Source organism: Meriones unguiculatus, chromosome 17 (assembly GCF_030254825.1).
Source record: "Meriones unguiculatus strain TT.TT164.6M chromosome 17, Bangor_MerUng_6.1, whole genome shotgun sequence".
In the NCBI taxonomy this organism is placed as follows: domain Eukaryota; kingdom Metazoa; phylum Chordata; class Mammalia; order Rodentia; family Muridae; genus Meriones; species Meriones unguiculatus.
Window position 1 is genome coordinate 69489737 of NC_083364.1, and position 6831 is coordinate 69496567.

The window sequence follows — 6831 nt, forward strand, 5'->3', positions numbered from 1 at the left end:
ATGAAAGAAGCTTATTAGATGGAGATGGAGAGAGAGAAGGGAGAGATTAGGACATAATGGGGAAAAGTGGGGGCCGCCACAACAGAGAAAAGGGAGATGGCCAGAAGGCAAGAGACCAAGAGAAGGTAAGAGGCCAAGAACAAGAGAGAGACCAAGAGGGGGACCACGTGGCAGGCTGGTCCCTTTAAGGTGGAAGGTAACCAAGCCTTCAGGTGTGGCCACCTGGCTGGCACACATGATGACATTATAGGTTGCTAGGCAACCCAGAAGCAGGTTTCTAATTGCTAACACTTTCCAGACACGGAATTCTCAAAAGAAACAGACTATCATTCACCAAATCAATATGTTTTCTCCTTAACATAAACATTTAGGAATTAAGTGTGAACCTGAGTTTAGTGGGTTCGAATGAGGACACTAACTTCTGGTGAAGTGGCTCAGCAAGTAAAGTTAGTTACTCCATATCCTGCCACCCCAGTCTTACTCTCTGGGGCCTACATGGTTGGAAGAGAGAACTAATTCCTGCAACTTGCCTTGTGCTTGCACAAGGGCAGTGGCATATGCATGTGCAGGTATGCAAACACATGTGAGTACACATGCACTCTAAATAAAGGTAAAGACACATTGAGAAAATCGATAACACATAGAAGAACAAAGCAAGAGGAGTCTACTTATAATTTAAATTGTCATATAAATATCAGTGTAATAGAACCAGTAGAGGGTGATAGAAATAATTTATGAGCCACAACAAAGTGAATAAGTATCATAGACTTCAGGAGAAGAACTATTTCATGGAAGTATAGGATAGAAACTATTTATTTAAAAGATAAGAAAGATAATAGGAGTGAGTTTACTAAGAGAAATAAATCCCGAGTCATTTCTGCAATCTCAAAGAGTCAGTTCCATAAAATTATTCAGGCCTGGACATTGGCTAAACTAAAACTAATGACAAATAAGATGCTCTTTCTTCCCACTGATTTTCTTCAAATAGTAAAAAAACACCTTGTCAAAGCATCTAGGTTCTAAAGTGATAGTTACTAAATAAATTTTTAAACAAGAAATAAATATTAATCCCTGTGATGTGTTTTATAGAACCATCACCTTGGCATTTCAAAACATGTGACAAAACACTTCCAACAAAGCTCTTCTAATTAATTCCGGTGGCGTGGATGATTACTGAGGGCCTAGTGTGAAACACTTTATAGACATTGATTAGACCCCTTAAACAGTGGCAGCAATAAACGTATGAAAATGTGTAACCTCCACAGGAGGAGCTTATCTGGTATTCAGTCTGTTTTATAGTATCACAGAATATGGACCCTCCCCAGGGACTTTGAGTTCAAAGGGAGAAACTGATGTGATTAAGCAAGAGTGGATTGTTTGTAAACAACAGAATGCGTATGAGTGTTCAGGAAGGGACATGCACACGGGTCCATAAGAGAACCGTGCAATCAAACAAGGGAAGCCCTAAATATTTGTCAAAATATCTTCCTAGAGGGCACTCATGACCCCAAAAGATTGGATGTGTTTCCCTACTCTTCCTTTGTAAATATTTCCAAATTTTATTCTCCGTGAAGCATGAATCTTATCCTTCATCTCCAAACTACTGGTGGTATATGCATCTGACAAGTTACAGGCCATAATTTTTATTCTCAGCTGTGGAAATTGAACTGAAACTCTACCCTAATCCCATCACTAAGCTTTTGGCACAGAGGAGAATATATGACTACCATTCTTTGTTCAGAAGTTACTCCAAGGATTACAAATCAAATGAAGACTGGCATTGATAACTATTCTATTCAGAACTGGTAGATAGCTTTTGGACAGGAATTACTATTTTCAAACATTTAGTCATACTTTACATTTTATTTTGGACCTTTGCCCAGTTCTTCACATCTTGAATATAAAAGTCTGGCAGGAATGTCACATAAGTAATCCTCAACTCACCACACAGCCGTATGTCAAAAATTCTGAAGAAAGTCAGTTTTTCATAAAGAAACCATCATTTCCCCAAGGAAATTATACTATACATAATATTGCTTCATTTTTGAGAATCATATAGGAAATTGCCTTGACTTAAAATGTTACTAAAATAAAGTTGTCGCTTAAAACTTTGTTAAAATTCCAACATTAATTTCTGTGAATGATCATGCTCAATTCTATTCAGCTTATAGTGTAGACTGTGAAATATAAAATATATTACTCAAAATATTTAAGGAGGAAATTTCATGGCAGTCTCCATGGAAAGTTCAATGTCAAGTTGAAACAGCTGTTTTACTATGTGTTTTTGCTTTGAAGATGGATTATCTGTATTCAAAGTAAGGTCTACTGTGTGCCTAGAATACCATGAAGATGACTTGTCTATTTACATGCTTATTTTTTCTTTTTTCATTCATTTTCTTTTTTTATTTTTTTTGAAACAGTAATTCTTATTTTTTTAATTTTTAAGCATTTTGAAGATAGTACTTTTCTTTTTATTCTTTTTTTCATTTTTATAAAATTTTATTTATATTTTTATAAATGACAGTTCATTTACTTTTTATCCAGTTGTGGTCCTCTCCCTCATACCCTCTCAATCCCACCCTCCCTCATCTCCTTTCATGCCCCTCCCCAAGTCCACTGATAGGGGGATCCTCCTTCCCTTCCCTCTGTCAGGTCTCATCAGGAGATGAGACCTGACAGAGAGAATGGCTACATTGTCTTCCTCTCTGACCTGATAAAGCTAATCCCCGCCAGGAGAAGGTGATCAAAGAGCCAGACACTGATGTGTATGATTTAATTTCTTACATTATTTAGGTATGGTAAACTTTAGTGTGTTGTAAATTAAATAATACTTGAACTCTATTGAGAACAATTGTTAGAAAATAAGAAAAATTACAAAAGATTTTAGAAATACCAAAACATAATTTCTGCCTTAACAGAGAACAGTGATATATTATTAATAACTAAAATGTTTTCATTATAATGCCAAAGACAATATATTTTAGAGTAAAAATGATTGAAATTTCCTGAAAGAATTTTATATTCTTCTGCAAGAATGGAGATCTGCACATTATTTTACAGCAAAGATGGATGGTGATGCAAAAAGTATAGTGGTGTTGGTACCATGCAAACAGGTGCAAAGAAAAGAGTAGCAGAAAACAGATAACTAGAATTAAGATGATGTAAGGGGGGATGTGATTCTAGAAAGAAAGAAATGCTGAAAGTACCGCCAGTCAGTATACAGAGAAAATCTAGTTGGGTGTGACTGTAAAACCTCATGCCCCTCCCCTGTCATGTACTCCTTCCTCTGAGTACCACCTCTTGGATATTCCACACACTTCCCAGATAGCACTGTCAGCGGGGCCTGGTTTTCAAACACACCAGCCTATGGAGAACATTTTACAATCAACAGAAATAGTATTCCAGTCAAAGTAGAGTTTTGATATCCTCTACCAAGTATTTATATTCCTCAAATTTATTTTAATGGCCATATATACGTGTGTGTGTGTGTGTGTGTATCTACACTTTCTACAGCTTTATTAATATGTATGATTTGTATCTGCACAACCACAGTTCAGATAATGTAAAGAGCAAACACCTTGTCATGCTTCCTTGATCTTACTCACAGTACTCTCCAGCCCTCTTGCTAATTTCTTGTGATGACTCACTGACATTTCAAAAAGAAATGCATCCTTCCAAATGTTATGTAAATGAAAACATGCTGCAAATGTCTTTTGAAAATGGCAGTTTACACATAGCATAATTTTCTGGAGATTGATTCAACTCGTTGCACATAAGACAGCATTCATTAATATGGGTGGTCTATATGGGTCCACTATTAAGAATGTCTCAGCTGAGTCATCATTTTTACTTGATGAGTAAAGCTCCGGAGGCCTACCATTCTAGCACTAAGAATGCCAAATCCATGGAAATCACAGGTTATAGGCTAGTCTGGACTACAGTGAAAGATATTGTCTAAAAAATGAAAAGGAAGGAAGAAGGAGGAAAGAGAGAGAAAAAAAAAGAAATAGAGTTTAAGGCAACTATGAACATTTTAGTGTTGGCTTTAAAGTTAGTAGAGTTTTATGTATCAGGACATTGTTCAATGGTCTATTGGTGGGTCTATTGCAGTATTTAATTCATGAGAACCACAAATTGTTTATTAGAGTTGCTGCATTATCTAACAACCTAGACAGTCATGTATGAATGCTCTATGGATCCTTGTTTGATGTTGTTAAGATTTTGTTTTTTTACATTTTTAATTTATTAGGTTAGTGGTGTGTGTCCACCCATTGGTCTTGCCATGAGAGTAGAGGTGAAACGCAACATGTGAGAATCAGCCCTCTACTTCTATCACGTTGGTTCTAGAGGTTAAACCTAGGTTGCCAGACTTGGTGGCAAGCATGTTAACACACTGATCTACCTCAACATCTCTGCTGCCAATACTTTAAAGTAGAAGAACCCTCCTTCTTGCCTTTATGAAGTCCATTCGAGTTAATCATTTTTCTTAAGGCAATCTCTGTCATAGGGGAAGAAAATAACAACAACAACAAAAAGGAACCCAGTAGGAGGGCATCATTATGACTCCCAGTATCTGACTATTTATCCTTTAGTCACTCATTCCACTGTCCTTAGTTCTGAGAAATTAGGTCCCCTCTTATTATTTATAATTGCATAGCATTTATGTCGTCTATTTACAACTCTGGCAGCCAAGCCAAGTGTTTAACATATAATCATTTAATATATTTAGCACATTATCAGTTAATAAACTATTTAGACACATTAAAATCAACCGGTAAAAGTAGGCTAATATACTTTTTATTAAATTTCTATCATCTAGTAACAAACATCACTGATGTAGGTGGCTTCAAGCTAATTAACCCTCTGGCTGATCATTAATATGAATGAATTAGTTTTTTTTTTTTTTTAAATGTGGTGTCCTTGACTACTAATGCTCTTCCTATATTTCTATGTCAACCTACAAACTTCTTTTGCTAGGAATCAATACACACATGAAAACACACGCATTTTATTTTGTATTCTTATTCTTTTCTTATGAACATTTTTTTTTTCACAGTTACCTCCACTATTTCCCAGGGAGAACGTGAAAATAAATTTGAAGTTAAAGCCTTCTTAGTGAATAGAAATGTCAAGAAACTTCTGTTAAAATTGATATGCATATAACAGAACACATACACACACACATATAACTAATTATATCCATAAACAATCATTTATTTAAAGCGACTTAATAGTTTTTTCTTTCTCAATGGGTTTCAATGCCTCTGGATTCAATAATGACAGAAATAAATTATAACTTTCAAACCAATACAAGAAAAAGCACCCGTGGAGACAATGGTACAAAAAAGTAGAGTAAAGCTGGGTGATGCATAGCTAAATATAGCCACTCAAGTTGAACTTTCAGTCTTCAAATATTTTCACATTTTCAAAAGACTCCATGTAGCTATATTCAGATTCATTTTCTGTTCCAAATGATAGTTTAGACCTGATACCATAGAACCGAGGACGGATTATCATTATCATTGGTGACTAATGTGTGTGGCAAAGTTAATAAATCTCCAGAAATTCAGGCCAGATCAACATTTTATAATGTAGGAACTGACATTGGTATTTTTAACTTCACTTAATTACCTGGTCTTAGAAATTAGCTATACACCATGGATTGCCTTGAATAGTATGTGGTAGGCTATTTTGAATAGGATGTGGGCAAGTAATATATGCATGTACTATAAAATTTCATGATCAAAAACAAACAGTAACATCCGGTTATTAGAATGTTTTTATTTCTAGAAAAAGTAAAATGCTGTTCCCTATTAATAACTTTTTTCTAATTTTTTTTATTTTGAGATTATAATTTAAATTTGTTTCCACAGGGAGTCTCTGAAAGACTATCCATCAGGGTATGGAAGGAGATACTGAGACTCATAGCCAAACTTTGGGCAGAGTTCAGGAATCCTTATGAAAGAAGGGGGAGATAGAAGCACCTAGAGAGGAAGGAAAAATGGTTGTCATGAGAAAAATTTAGAAAAAATCACCAATTTTCCTTAAGGTTTCTGGACATATATAGCTTTCATTTTATTTATTTTATGAAATAAAGTTTGTAGTCAAGACTATTTGCTATACACTATGTAGCAAATAGTAATTTTTTTAAAACTCTCCTCTATTCAGTATTGTTGCTTCTGTGACTATACTTAAGAAAGAAAATGGCATAATGATGCTGGACATCAATTTATAGCACTGTAATTGAGATTGGGCTGAAATCACAGCAATTTTTGAATCAGTATTTTAAAAGAAAAATCAGTAGGTTTTCCTTGTGGAAGCAATCTATATATTCTACTCCTCAAGTATTTCTTTTCTTAAGCTTACACAAGAAGGCATGGCAATTATTTCTCAAGGTTTTATTCTTAGTCAATGATTCACTGGAGGAAAATACTTTGTCTTGATGGGATTCATCAACTTTTTTCATTCCCTTTATGTTTCTCTCTGTCTCCCTGTATGTATGTGTGTGTGTGTTTTTTCATGCAACTTCAGCGGTACAGGGAATGATCCTATTTTGAATTTGATAGGCTGGCTAGTACTTTCTCCTTATACAAAGGAACATTCTTGAGGAGATGTATACAATTTATACCTGCTTTTGTAGTCAATCTGTAAGATTAAGTTTAGGTAGAAAATGAAAAGAATCTTATTTGGTCAAAGAATCAGAGGTTTTATTGATGGACAACGATCAATGCTTTCACTGGGATACCAGGGTTAAAATCATTTAAAGGCTTGCAACCTGGTTATTTAAAAGCTGTCTCGTTCCCTGTTTAATTCACTGTGACAGTTGAATTA